The sequence below is a fragment of the Astyanax mexicanus genome, chromosome 24 (assembly GCF_023375975.1).
Source record: "Astyanax mexicanus isolate ESR-SI-001 chromosome 24, AstMex3_surface, whole genome shotgun sequence".
Lineage (NCBI taxonomy): Eukaryota > Metazoa > Chordata > Actinopteri > Characiformes > Acestrorhamphidae > Astyanax > Astyanax mexicanus.
In genome coordinates this window covers 27,920,739-27,936,329 of record NC_064431.1, presented here as the reverse complement: position 1 = coordinate 27,936,329, position 15,591 = coordinate 27,920,739, and the positions used below count along the sequence as shown (strand labels likewise).

General features: G+C 36.0%; 1 protein-coding gene and 1 long non-coding RNA gene across 2 annotated transcripts in view; both read left to right on the top strand.

The window, feature by feature from the left end:
* Positions 1 to 15,591, top strand: part of LOC125787359 (uncharacterized) — a 759,343-nt gene that overhangs the window by 40,972 nt on the left and 702,780 nt on the right. The gene's annotated exons all lie outside the window — the stretch shown is intronic.
* The window catches only part of tafa4b (TAFA chemokine like family member 4b), a 52,879-nt gene that overhangs the window by 24,149 nt on the left and 13,139 nt on the right, over positions 1 to 15,591 (top strand). The gene's annotated exons all lie outside the window — the stretch shown is intronic.

Here is a 15,591-nt window from a genome sequence, read left to right as displayed (position 1 = left end):
TGCGCCACACCGACCTCCAAACTGTGTGAAACTCTGTGGGTACAGATGTGTATGTGTGTACGTGTCTTCATCTGTGAGTGTACACACTGTCCTCTATTGGTTTTCTTCCGATAGAGAGAGAGACAGAAAGAGAGAGAGAGGTAAAAAGCTTGGGGGTCAGTTTGATTGACCCCTGTCTTCCTCAGTCTGATGAACGAGTGGGGAGGGTTTTCTGTCCGGCGACTGCTGGAGAGAAAGAAAAGAGGGTGAGGGTCACTCACCCCTATCAACACTGCTGGAGCTCCAACTCTCCGGGGCCTTCTCTGCCAATCTCTTCCACCCAACAGCACTCACCCCGTCTGGGATACAGCGACTCCATCAACCCCCTCCACTCCGCCGGAGGAGACGGATACAGTCGATTGTGTTTGTCTTGTGAGATCGACTCAATTCAGTGTTCGTTTACAATGATCTCCTGACGTAGATTTAAGTTTAAAAGACAAGTTTTGTATCCAAAAGTAGCTTCTTTTCTTACATCTCAATGCTGGTGGGCTTTATACCCTGCTATTATAATCATAGATTTACCTCAGAACTGCTATTATAAGCACACATTTACCTCAGCAGTGCTAAAATAATCATAAATTTACCTCAGCAATCCTATTCTACAATGCTCTTCTTTTCTCTTCTTTTTACATTTCTTCTCTTCTTTAACTCTTCTCTTTTTGTCTTTTCTCTCATTTCTCTTTCTATTGTACTGTTTTGTTTTTCTCTTCTCTTCCACTGTTTTTCTTCTATATTCTCATATCTTTTTGTCTCTTCTCATCTCATATATTTTTGTCTTGTGTCTTTCCTTTTTTCATGTTATTCTAATCATAAATGTACCTCAGAGCTGCTATTATTATCATGAATTTACCTCTGTTCTAATCATATGTTTACTTCAGCAGTGCTACTCAATTAATAACGTTTTGTTAGCCATGCTATTTTAATCATAAACTTACCTCATAATTGCTATTCTAATCATGTATTCACCTAGGCAATGTTATACTAAATATAAATTAAATATTAAAACTTCTACTCATAAATTTACCCCAGCTGTGCTATTCTAATAAATTTACATTAGCAGTGCTATTGTAATCATACATTTACCTCAGAGCTGCTATTATAATCATAGATTTACCTTAGAACTGCTATTATAATCACAAATGTACCTCAGCAGTGCTATAATAAATACATCTCTCTTCTCTTCTCTTCTCTTCTCTTCTCTTCTCTTCTCTTCTCTTCTCTTCTCTTCTCCTTATTTTGCCAACAGTTTCTTATTGATCCGCATCAGAGAGTACTATTGCTTGTGCTAGTTGTGTGTTTTTGCATATATATGTCAGCAATGCAACATAAATCAGCCTTATTTATTCATTTATTCAGCAAAATGGGTGACCAAAACATCAGAACACATATTAAAGCTCCAGTTTTGAACGAAAAAAGCTCATTTTAGGCCCATAATCACATGCTATTGCTTCATTTGGCCATCAGATGGTGCTTTATTCATGTTTATGTAGAATTATAGGCATTTTTGCAAAACATATTTATCAGACGGGAATGAATATTCACATCTACATAACAGAAAATGTAAATATGATAACTAGGCCAAGGGATTAAAGGGTCACTGCAGTTTTCCTGGATTCCTGATGGCTTTTCGGGCTCTTTTTTAGTCTTGGAGCTCCAGAGAGTCTCTGTTGGTCTCCACAGGCCTCTATGGCCATTAAAAACTCATTATAAGCTGGAGAGAGAAAGAGAGACAGAGAGAAAGAGAGAGAGAGAGAGAGAGTTACATTCTGTATGCTTTCTATTGGGGACAGTGTTTTCTAAGAGTAATAATGCTGATCTGGGGTCAGTCTTCCATAACTGCAGTTGTGTAGACATGCTCTGAGACTCTGTGCTTTGAGACTTGATCTCTCTGGAAGCTGGTTCTGTATTATAGAGTCTCTTGCCACATATATGGCTACTCTGAGGCCCCGTCCAATATTTCTACTGGTAGTTGACACTAGACCCCGAGTCCTGAACTCGTCCCCTGTAGAATAAATCCCAGATCACATGAGTTTTACACTCTGTGGGATTCCCTCCGTCTGTGGGATTTTAATTAGAGGGTTGCATCTCAGTAGTGCTATTCTAATCATAAATTTACCTCAGCATAGCTGTTCTAATCATAACTTGATATCAGTAGTGCTATTCTAATCATAAATTTACCTCAGTATAGCTGTTCTAATCATAACTTGATATCAGTGTGCTATTCTAATCATAAATTTACCTCAGCAGATATATTCTAACCATAAATATACCTCAGCAATGCAATATAAATCATATATTTACCTCAGAACATTTATGTTGCCAGTGCTATTCTAATCATAAATCTACCTCAGCACTGCTATTCTAATAATAAATGTACCTCATAATTGTTATTCTAATCATGTGTTTAGCTCAGCCATGTTTTTCTAATCAGAAATTTACTTCAGCAATGTTATTCTCATCATAAATTTACGTCAGCAATGCTATTCTACTCATAAATTTACCTCAGCACGTTTATTCTAATTATAGATTTACCTCAGCAGTGCTATTCTAATCCTAGATTTACTTCAGCACTGCTGTTCTAATTATAGATTTACCTCATCACTGCTTTTCTAATCATAGATTTACCTCAACAGTGCTATTCTAATCATAGATTTACTTCAGCGCTGCTATTATAATCATACATTTACCTCAGCAGTGTTATTCTAATCATAGATTTACCTCAACAATGCTATTTTAATCATATATTTACCTTAGCAATGCTATTCTAATCATTAATTCACTTTCAAAACTGCTATTCTAATCATGGATTTACCTCAGCACTGCTATTCTAATCATTAATTCACTTCAAAGCTGTTATTCTAATCACTTACCAACAGGGGTGCTACACAAATCACTTGTTAGTAAATATTTACACATAAAAATGCAGCCAGACATTTTTTTTCAGATTGAAAAGCGATGTTTCAAACTCTTATATGAGGTATATTTGGTTTTCTGGAATGAAGGCCTATTAAAACATGGATTGCAATGCATTATATACAAGCTCTGCATTATAGAACTAAAAGGAAAACATGTAAAAGAACAATAGGCTTCGCTGCCATGATCTGAGTGTTCCATTAAGCAATAGAAATCTCCTCTATCTCTCAGAGTGGTGGAGTGGAATCGCTGATAATGTTTCTAACAGGCTTAAGAGGAGACTAATCTCCCGTCTGCGCTAATGAAAAGCGGCCGCTGTGTTTAAGTAGCCCGGGCCACTTGGGGAACCCTCGGAATGACCCCAGGTGACCTCCCACTTCTCTCCTCGGGTCGTGTGTCAGCTTCGTGAGCAGGAATGCCTAACGTCTAATAAATAGAGGTTAATGGGGTTGGGTTTGGCTGTATTATAATGTGGTTCGGTGTGTTTCTCATGGGTCTGTGGTTTGATGAGAGTGGGGTTATGGAGTTATGGCACAGCATTAATGTGTGTCAGAGGCAGGGTTGTATTGTAGAGTTGATACGGTTGATGGTTGAGTTGGTGTAGCATTTTAGTATCAGAGTGCTGCTTTATAGAATGGTAGTAGGGAGAGATGACAAAAGGCAGGTTTAAGTTCATTTCTGTGCCAGATGTGGCCCACAAGCATGAAACATCTGGACCGTGAGGTTGTTTGAACTATAATGAACGATTATGAACAAAAAAATATATATTAATAATATGCTTCTCTGGTGAGCTTTTGTTTACATCCCTCCCCCGTCTCTCTCTGTTTGTTATCGGCGTGACTTTAGTTCTCCGCCAGTTCTCGATTTTCCACCCGTTCTTGGGGTCTCTATCTCCTTATAAGGGCATTTTTTTTCCAGCCGTTTCCCAATTCACTAGCCAGGGCAGCGGTAGGGTATTGGACTGCGACCCTGATGACACGGGTTCAATCCCGCGTGAGGAGCTGTGTGTTTATTTATTAATTTATTTTACTCATTTATCCTTTCTTCTTGGGTTTACCTGCTTTAAGATCAACTGTTCTGCAATTGGGTTCAACAACCCTCTGGGCTGGAGATCTACTTCATCCCATTACACTTCATTTTCTTAGCCTTAGCAATGTGTACATTAACTTAGCATTAGCAATGTGTCTTTCGTTTTATGTCACATATAATATAAATGCTTTGTCTGGTCTTAATATGGCTTAAATTTGCAGCATTTAAATTGTGCTCAGAGTCAAAACATGTGTCTTATGTGTGACAGGGTTAAGTTACTGTATTTTTCGGACTATAATTTTTTGATTTTTCCAAAAATCGACAGTGCACCTTATGTATGAATTCTACCAGTCAGGTATTAAGGAGCAGTAAAGCCACTCTGCTAAAATACAGGAATATAAGGATGAGTTTTCAGTGAAGTTTCTCCAGCACTAAGGCTGGGTGCAGCAGCATTAGCATGAGTCGCTAACCACAGCACTAGCTCCTTCTCTGTTCTGAGGTGAGTATATCAGACTGTAGTCAGCAGTGGTGTTTACCATGTTAAAACAAGCTACATTGGATAAACCGCTAGCTGATAGCGCCCTGGGATATTGGAACACTCAGGGTTCCAATTTTACGTCCCGTTAGCACTGCAGTTAGCGGCTAATGCTAATGCTGCTGCACCTAGCCACTTTAGTGCTGGAGAAACTTTACTGAAAACTCATCCTTAGACAAAATTTTGGAAATCGAAGCTCACTGTTAATAAACAGAAGCGCTTTACTCACCCAAGTAAACATATTTAAGGAGAGAAATTTGAAAGAAATTAACATCCAGCACTCTTTTCACTTTGAAAGAAAATGTTTTTTTTTTAAGACTTTCAGGTTTGTTTACTTCCTTACTTCCTTTTTCCCAGCTTCCCTATTAGAAGGGAAACCTGGTGATACCCTTGCTCACTTCGATGTAGACATTACGGTACAATGCTTATGTAACAAAAATAACAAAATGCTTCAAATTAAAAGCTCTCTGCAGAATTTTGTAATTGCGATTTTACGACACTGGTTTTAGACAGTCTCCTCTTCTCTAACCATATTCTAAGCAGCTCCATCTGATGTTCTGCACCTCATTTTAATTTTAATATAAGCAGTAATAATAAGGTTTAGGGATGTCCTTACTTTTTCCTAACATTTATTAACATTTAGCCAAAAATAAAAAGACATAGAGCCTTATGCCTTATGCTACCACCCCCAAGCTTAACAGTTGACAGTGCCTCTATCGAAGTTCAAAAAGACAAAGATTTAGTTTTTGTCTGTTTTAAGCCTCATTTCTTTTATTATGTTTTCATTACGTTTTTATCCTGCTAATAATTGCCATTAAAGGTGATACGTGCACACGAGTCCCACTCAATTAACTGCTTGCAATTACTGCAATTAATCTGCCATGTTTCTCAGCACTTGTCTGAATGGGCTGCCGAATGTGATGATAAGCGGGTTGATGAGCGCGAGAACAAAAACAACGATCAACACTGTCTCACTCCGACACTCCCTCTATTTTCTCTCTTTCTTCTCTTCTACTGTTTTTTTTTTCAGAATCCTCTTGTCTTCTTGTTTTCTTCCTTTTTTCATCTTTCGGCTCTCGATAATAATTAAAAACCATTTGGATCCACATGTCTCTCATAATTAATACGAGATTTGTGCAGAATGATGAATAGATCTTGTTCTTTTTATTTTAAACTGCCTTTAGAGGTGGAATTAAGTACTTTGCGTTAACTAAGTCTTTATATACTTTACACTGATTGGTTTGTAAAAAAGCAATGTTGTCAGTTCCAGAAGCTGACATCTGTTACTTCTTTTTTAATTGAAAGGTGTGATCTAAACTAATTTAAGTAGTATAATCCTGTAGTAGATACCCATAGCCCTTGGTCAATTGGGCATCACACAGCTTAATTTAAGGTGTGTCGGTGTGTCTTTGGTAGGCATGTGCTAATTATCAAATTTTTATATAATAATTATTCATTTTTTTATAATCAGTGTGCCCAATTACCATTCCCTTTAAGAACCAGGTGAGCTCTGACTTTGGCACGTTCATATTTTAACAGCAGAGGATACTGGCCTGCTTGTTCACGCTCATTTAAGGGAAAAGCAATGTTATTTTATTCTCTATTCTATTTATTATTAATGTAAAAGCTGGATTTGCATAGGTGTGTGTGACTAACGAGTAGAGGTGTACACTCAATGATCCTCAATGGCTAAAATAGGATTGGGCGGCGGCAGCTGACTGTTGACTGTTTTCAGGGTTTTAATCAGTCAGTGGCGCACCTGTATTTCCTTTCCTTTCACCAAGATAGAAACATATCAGATATTTACCTGAACACACCTCACTTCCAGACCACCAACAACAATTAAGAGACCACTTCAGTTTCTGAATCAGTTTCTCTGATTTTGGTATTTATAGGTTTATGTTTGAGTAAAACGAACATTGATGTTTTATTCTAGAAACTACAGACATTTCTCCTAAATTTCAAATAAAAATATTGCCATTTAGAGCATTTATTTGCAGAAAATGAGAAATGGCTGAAATAACAAAAAAGATGCAGAGCTTTTAGAACGCAAAGACGTTCATATTGTGGCGTCTGTATGTGTGTGTGTGTGTGTGTGCCAGCTTGTAGTGTGCCTATGGGGGCGGGTCATGGTAATCCGGGGCCAGCGGGGCATTATGGGGGTATGTTTTGGGTGGGTTAAGGGGACCTACCATCTCTGTGCTGGATAGCTGGGTTGGTGGCCTCAGGGCTGTTTGTGCTGTGTTGGCAGTTGGGTTTCGCTCTCCTAGCCTTGTTAAAGGCTATAAGTGAGTGGCAAGCCTGTTAATAAAGAGCTGTTGAGTACTTGCAATGAGTCTCCCGAGTCCTCCTTCCTCTTCCACGCCACAATATTCATAAAGTTTTAAGAGATCAGAAATCAATATTTGGTGGAATAACCCTGGTTGGTTTTTAATCACAGTTTTCATGCATTCCTGGCATGTTCTCCTCCACCAGTCTTACACACTGCTTTTGGATAACTTTATGCTACTCACTCCTGGTGCAAAAATTCAAGCAGTTCAGTTTGGTTTGATGGCTTGTGATCATCCATCTTCTTCTTGATTATATTCCAGAGGTTTTCAATTTAGTATTATTAAAGAAACTCATCATTTTTAAGTGGTCTCTTATTTTGTTTGACCAGATCTGTATAGTGAATATACATAGAGTATTTCAGTATTTTATGGAGAGCTTCTGTAGCTACACACATATACACACACTTTTCTGCTGACAGTCCATCCAATGATCTTTCCATTCAGCAGACAGAAAAATGGTATTAATGCATCCTAGCATGATCTCCTCCACCAGTCTTACACACTGCTTTTGGATAACTTTATGCTACTCACTCCTGGTGCAAAAATTCAAGCAGTTCAGTTTGGTTTGATGGCTTGTGATCATCCATCTTCTTCTTGATTATATTTCAGAGGTTTTCAATTTGGTAAAATTAAAGAAACTTATCAGTTTTAAGTGGTCTTTTATTTTTTTTTCCAAATCTGTATAGACTGTAAGATAGCAATGAGCATCATAACACAGTCTGTTCATAATCCACTATGACCTTTAACATCCAATAATGTACCTAAAGCTTAAGTAAGGTTAAACAGATTCACAGGTTTATAGGAATCAGTAGAAGACAAGAAATCTGTACAAGTTTCAAGAAGTTTCTGGAAATAAAACAAAAGTGCTTATATGATTCTACAGTGACTCAGAAAGCTGTAGGACATCGTACTTCATATTCAGAATGTCTCATCTCTCTAATGTTGGGACAGAAGTGATTTGTCAGGAGAATTGCAGTATATGATTTATCACTTAATCTTTTCTTTTCCCGCCCAAATGACTGAAAATGTTGAATAAAACATACAGAAATGTGCATTTTGATGTCTGGTGTGTAATAAATGAAGTTATCACTGCTGGATCAAATCTGCCAGTGACGTCTATATATGGCCATGGTTCAGACAGTCGAGAAAGACATTTAAGAAATGTGATTATTCTATTCTGTTTCTAGAAATAAACATTCTGGAGTTAGCTTACAGTTTTCATTACTTACCTTGACTTACTATAGTTTGTGGATTGGTGTCAGTGTTCACAGATTAAAAATCTTTGAAGATCGGCTCACCAGGATCACTGAATCATTTCAATTTTTTTGTTTTTAATCACTTTCAAAAAGCCTGTGATTGTTTTAAATGACGTTTTTAATTAGTTTATCTTTTTTTCTTATTTTAATGTTTAATTTATTTTATTATTTTTGTTTATTTATTATTACTTTTATTTGTGTATTTATTTTTAATGTTTTATAGTTTCCTTCTTGTTCTTAGTTCTATAATTCATTTAATCACTTCTTATCATTTTTAACATTTTACTTTACTTTTACAATGATCTTTTTTACTTATTTTATATTTAATACATTTTTTACTTATGTTTCAAATTAGTTTTTTATGGTATTTTAGAATTTTCTGCTTTTTTAAATTAGTTTATCTTTTTTCTTATTTTAATGTTTAATTTATTTTATTATTTTTGTTTATTTATTATTACTTTTTTACTTTTTTATGTTTTATATTTTTATTCTTGTTCTTCATTTTCTAAAATCTTCATTTAATCACCTCTTATCATTTTTAACATTTTATTTTTACAATTATCTTTTTACTTTTTTTATATTTTATACATTTTATACTTTTTATGTGTCACATTTGTTTTTTTATGGTATTTAAAAAAAATTTCTGCTTTTTAAAATTAGTTTATCTTTTTTCTTATTTTAATTTTTAATTTATTTTATTATTTGTGTTTATTTATTATTACTTTTTTAGTTTTTTATGTTTTATATTTTCATTCTTGTTCTTAATTTTCTAAAACATTAATTGAATCACTTCTTATCATTGTTAACATTTTACTTTACTTTTACTATTATCTTTTTATTTATTTTATATTTTATACATTTTTTACTTTTATGTGCCAAATTAGTTTTTTATGGTATTTTAGATTTTTTCTGCTTGACATATATATTTTTATTAAATGTTGATTTAAAATAAAAAAAGTACTTATTTTATTTTTGTATTATGTATTACTATTTTATTTCTTATTATTTCTAAATTATTATTAAATGCGTTCAATCTCATCAACCCTTTGATGTTGTAAATGCTCGGCAACATAGTAAATGAGGGTCACCCTCATTTTTTTTCCTGAGTGAAAATAAAGGTTGATTGATTGGTTGAAACTTTACATTCTTTTCTTGAAGTTTAGTAGCTTCTGCATTGATTAGAAGGCCAGACCCCCCAACCACAATTTGATAAATAGTAATGTAACTGTGTGCAGTTTATCAGATCCAAACCCAGAGCCTTAATGCTACCACCACCAAGCTTAACAGTTGCCTTATGTGCTTATGTACAAAAATGAATATGTTTGTTTCAATCATTGTTACTGTCACTGCTGCACACATAATTCTATGTGTTCTTGATGTTGGCATTGATGTGAGCCAATGCATCCACTAGAGGGCAGTTCAGACTCAAATATTAATAACAGTAATAATCAATATAAATAAATATTGAGAGATCTAGTATCTGTTAATATGTTTCCATGTCTAGTTTATATTAATTTAATAATTAATATTATTGAAAGAGTATATTTGTTCATATTAATTAAATCTTTTTAGTGTATAATGTCTCATTGTTTTCCTTTTATTCTCTTCACTTCTATTGCTTTTCCTTCCCTCTTCTCTTCTATTCTCATTTCATTACTTATTTTCTCTTCATTTTTCTTCTGTCATTTTTTTTACTCCACTCTACCTGTTATAATTGTTAATAACACATGATTTTTCATTAATCTTTATACAGCTCTGAAAAAAAAAAAACAAAAAAAAAAACAAATTAAAAACCTCTCGAATATAATCAAGAGGAAGATGGATGATCACAAGCCATCAAACCAAACTGAACTGCCTGAAGTTATCCAAAAGCAGTGTGTAAGACTGGTGGAGGAGAACATGCCAAGTTGTATGAAAACTGTTTAAAAACCAGGGCTATTCCACCAAATACTGATTTCTGAAATCTTAAAACTTTATTAATCTTTCTTTGCATTATTTGAGGTCTGAAAGCTCTGCATCTTTTTTGTTATTTCAGCCATTTCTCATTTTCTGCCAATAAATGCTCTAAATGACTATATTTTTATTTGGAATTTGGGAGAAACGTTGTCTGTAGTTTATAGAATAAAACAACAATGTTCATTTTACTCAAACATATAACTATAAATAGCAAAATCAGAGAAACTGATTTAGAAACTGAAGTGGTTTTCTCAATTTTTTTTTCCAGAGCTGTGAGGCCAGACTTTTTAACAGAGCTTGCAGTTTCTCAGATCACCACATGATGTCAGACACATTTCAGGCACGGCGTTTGGGCTGCAGAGTAAACATCTCAGCGTCTCATTCTGCTCTCTTTTACACTGTTCCTCAGCGCTCACACTGCGCACGATCCAGTGTGGGTTAGAACGGATCACAGGGGAAACACAGAGCACCATTAGCAGCTCCGCTAGTGTGATTCTCAGCTGTGGGAGATGAGTCCGGTGACGGCGTGAGGAGAGTATTAGGACAGTGACGGTTTGCTGAGTTATCTCCTCTTTATTAACTCTTAGTTGAGCATCTACAGTATGTACTGAGTCTGCTGCTAACAACCAAGCTCTATAAGAGAGAGAGAGAGAGATGGAGAGAGAGATGGAGAGAGAGATGGAGGAGGGAGGAGGGAAGAACAGTAAACAAGAGAGAACCAAACATGTATAAAGTAAGAAAGACCAGAAGAAAGAAGGAGAGAAGAAAAGGATAAATAAAATAAAAAATAAATTTGGTTGATCCAAAAGCATTTAAACTGAAGAGCTAAAGGTCCAAAACTACTTCTTTTATTTTCTCTTTTCTTTTCTTCTCTTTAATTTCTTCTCTTCTCTTTACTTTTCTTCTCTTCTTATTGACTTCTAAATTTTGCTATCTTTTCTTGTTACATCTTTTTCTCTTCTCATCTCTTCTCTCTCTTCTGTCACTTTTTCTTACTTGTTCCTTTTCTTTTTCTTCATATCCATTCTTCAGTTTCTTCACCTGTTTCCTCCTTCATCTTCACTTCTCTACTTTATTTCTTTTTTTCTTTTGTCTGACCCTATCCTTTCTTTTTATCTTCTTTTCTCATCTTTTTTTCATTTCCGCTTGCATCATCTGTTCTCTTATATTCTATTTTGTTCTTCTTCCTGTAGACTTCTTCTCTTCTCTTCTCTTTCCTTCTCTTCTCTTTTTTCTCTTCTCTTCTCTTCTCTTCTCTTCTCTTCTCTTTCCTTCTCTTCTCTTTCCTTTTCTTCTCTTCTCTTATCTTCCCTTTCCTTCTTTTCTCTTTTTTTCTCTTCTTTTCTCTTCTTTTCTTTTTTCTTCTATTTGATTATTTTACTGTTTATTCTCTTCTCTTATTTTTTCTCCTTTCTAATTTCTCTTTACTGTTTCTTATCATTTTGCCTCTCTTCTCTTCTCCTCTTCTCTTCTTTTCTCTCCTCTTCTTTTCTCTTCTCTTCTCCTCTTCTCTTCTTTTCTCTTCTTTTCTCTTCTCTTCTTCTCTTGTCTTCTCTTCTCTTGTCTTCTTCTCTTTGCTTATTTCTTTTTCTCATTGACCGTCCTTTTTTTGTTACTTCTTTTTCTCTTCTCATCTCTTCTCTACACATTTGCTGTAATTTTTCTTCTCTCCTTCTTGCTCTTTCTCTTCTTCTTATTATGCCCATTTTCATTCCTTTTAATAATTTTCTTCTCTTTTCTCTTCTTCTTTTCTTTTGTCGGTCTTTTTCCCTTCTTGTTTTTTATCTTCTTTCACATACTTTTAATCTGATATCTACTTCTTTCTTCTTTTTCATCTTGCATCATCTCTTCTGTTCTGTTCTATTTTGTTCTTCTCCATTCGGTGTTCTTCTTTTTTTTTTTCTCTTCTCTATTCTTCTTGTTTATTCTCTTTCCATATTTGTTCTCCTTTTTTTCTTATTTCTCTTTCTCATTTCTTATCAAATTGCTTCTCTTCTCTTCTTTTCTCTTCTCTTTTCCCCTCTTTTTTCACATCATTTTTTTTTCTTCATTTCTCTTTTCTTTCCTTATTTTCTCTGTATTTCTCTGTACTTCTTTTCTCTCCTCTTGTTTCTTGTCTCCCCTGTATGATTTATGTATTTAGGACACGGCTATATAGTGTGTATGGTGGGCATGTGCTTAAAAACATGCAGTCACGCAGGATCACGTGAACACGTGGATTATTTTATTATTTAACTACGTTCCTCAATATGCATGAGACTCTGCACTTTTATATTAAGGCCAATTACACGGCCATTGAGCTCTAGAGCCACTTAAACAGAGAGAGTGCAGTCATACATCATAACAAACACACACACACACACACACACTCACACACACACTCACACACACACTCATACAGTACATGCACAGATCATTGATGTCATCTGCGGATTATAATTTTATGTTTATAATGGCAGTTACGTAAGCAGATCTCTCTCTGTCTTCTATCTTTCTTTCTTTCTTTCTTTCTTTCTTTATTTCCTGCTTTCTGTGTTTACTCTTCTCTCTCTCTCCCTCCCTCTAATTATATTTCTTTTTCCCTTTCTCTACAATTATTCTATCTCTCTCTAATGCTCTGTCTCTTTACTTATCTAAAGGCTACTTTCTTTATCCTCATCTCTCTTTCTCTCTCTCTCTCCCTATCGCTCTCTCTCTCTCTCCCTATCTCTCTCTCTCTATCACTCTGTCTATCTTTCCCTATCACTCTCTTTCTCTCCCTATCACTCTCTCTCCCTATCTCTCTATCACTCTCTCTCGCTCCCTATCTCTCTCTATCACTCTCTCTCTCTCTATCACTCCCTATCACTCTCTCTCTCTCTATCACTCCCTATCACTCTCTCTCTCTCTATCTCTCCCTATCACTCTCTCTCTCTCCCTATCTCTCTCTATCACTCCCTATCACTCTCTCTCTGCCTATCTCTCCCTATCACTCTCTCTCTCCCTATCACTCTCTATCTCTCTCTATCACTCTCTCTCTCTCCCTATCTCTCTCTATCTCTCCCTATCACTCTCTCTCTCCCTATCGCTCTCTCTCTCTCTCCCTATCACTCTCTCTCTCCCTATCTCTCTCTATCTCTCTCTATCACTCTCTCTCTCTCCCTATCTCTCTCTATCACTCCCTATCACTATCTCTCTCTCCCTATCTATCCCTATCACTCTCTCCCTATCGCTCTCTCTCTCTCTCTCTATCACTCTCTCTATCTCTCCCTATCACTCTCTCTCTCTCCTTATCTCTCCCTATCACTCTCTCTCTCTCCCTATCACTCTCTCTCTCCCTATTTCTCTCTCTCTCTCTCTCTCTCCCTATCTCTCCCTATCACTCTCTCTCTCTCCTTATCTCTCCCTATCACTCTCTCTCTCTCTCTCTCTCTGGCCCCCTGCTGCTGTGTGAGGGGTGTGTTTGGTGTGTAATTCCTCTTGAAGTCGGTCAGTAGTGGATTTCATCACTCTGCTCATTGCGGGAGAGCAGAAGCCGATGATCGGCTCTTTATGAGACCCTCTCAGATCTCACCTCTTCAGATGGGCTTAATTGGTTGACTGGACTGAACTGGGTTAGTGAAGGAGTGATGGAGAAAACCCCCCACCACACAAACAAACACACAAAGCCACACACAGCCACACACACATCAACACACCCACACACACATCAACACACCCACACACACACACCCATCATCCACACAGGATGCATTACGGAATTATTTACTCTATAGAGTGCCATATAAAAATGAGAGAGAGAGGTAAAAGGAGAGTGAAAGAGAAATAGTGAGACAAAGAGAGACAGAAGGAGAAAAGAGGTATAGAGAGAGAAAAAAGAGAGTGAAAGAAATAGCGAATTTATATATAGTTATATATAGTACAGTTATATATAGAGAAAAGAGTTTTAAAGAGAGAGAGAAAGAGAGATAGAAAGAGGTTGAAAGAGAAACAGAGAGTGAAAGAGACAGAGAGAGAAGAGTTTTAGAGAGAGAGAGAGAGCGGTAAATAGAGAGCGAAAGAAAAATAGTGAGACAAAGAGACAGAAAAAGACAAGAGTTATAAAGAGAGAGAAAAAAGAGAGGTATAAAGACACTGAAAGAAATAGAAAGTGAAAAAGAGATAGAAAGAAAGAGAAAAGAGTTATAGATAGAGAGAGAAGAGTTTTAAAGAGAGTAAAGAGAAATAATGAGACAAAGAGAGACAGAAAGAGAAAAGAGTTATAAAGAGAGAGAAAAAAGAGAGTAAATGTAATAAGGAATGTACAAGAGACAGAGAGAAAGAGAGAAGAGTTATATAGAGAGGAAAGAGTTTTAAAGAGAGAGAGAGAGAGATGTAAAAAGACAGTGAAAGAGAAATAGAGACTGAAAGAAAGACAGAGAGACAAAAGTTTTATAGAGAGAAAGAGGTTGAAAAACAGTGAAACAGAAATAGGGTCAAAGTGAGACAGAAAGAGAGAAGAGTTATAAAGAGAGAAAAGAAAAGATAGATATAAAGAGACTGAAAGAAATAGAGAATGAAAAAGAGACAGAGAGTAAGAGAAGAGTTTTAGAGATAGAGGAAGAGAGATAAAAAAGGGCAAAAGAGATATAGAGTGAAAGAGACAGAGAGAGAGAAAAGTTAAAGATAGACAGAGAGAATAGTTTTACAGAAAGACAGAGAGAGGTAGAAAAAGAGGGAAAGAAATAGAGAGTCAAAGAGAGACAGGAAGAGAGAAGAGTCAAAGGAGCGAGAGAGTTATAAAGAAAGAGAAAAGAGCGAGATAGGAAGTAAGAGATCGAAAAAATAGAGTGAAAAAGAGACAGAGAAAAGAGTTAAAGAATAGGAGAGAGGGAGAGAGATAGAGAGTCAAATAGAGACAGAAAGAGAGAAGAGTCAAAGATAGAGAGAGAAGAGTTATAAAGAGAGAGAAAAAAAGAGATAGGTAGAAAGAGAGGGAAGGAATAGAGAGTGAAAAAGAGACAGAGAGAGAAGAGTTATGTAGAAAGATAGAGATAGAGAGAGCTAGAGAGAGAGAGGGAGAGAGAGAGAGAGAGGGGGGGTAAAAGAAATGTGTAAGAGAGTCAGAGAGAGAGAGAGGAGTTAAAAATACAGAGAAGAGTCATAGAGAGAGGAAGAGGGGTAGAAAAAGGGTGAAAGAGAAATAGAGTGAAAGAGATAGACAGAGAGAATAGTTTTACAGAAAGAGAGAGAGAGAGGTAGTAAAAGAGGGAAAGAAAGAGAGAGAAGAGTCAAAGGAGCGCGAGAGTTATAAAGAAAGAGAAAAGAGTGCGATAGGAAGAAAGAGATCGAAAAAATAGAGTGAAAAAGAGACAGAGAGGAGAGTTAAAGATAGAGAGAATTGGTATAGAAAGAGAGAGGGAGAGAAATAGAGAGTCAAATAGAGAGAGACAGAAAGAGAGAAGAGTCAAAGATAGAGAGAGAAGAGTTATAAAGAGAGAGAAAAGAGAGAGATAGAAAGAGAGGGAAAGGAATAGAGTGAAAAAGAGACACAGAGAGAGAGACAGAGAGAGAG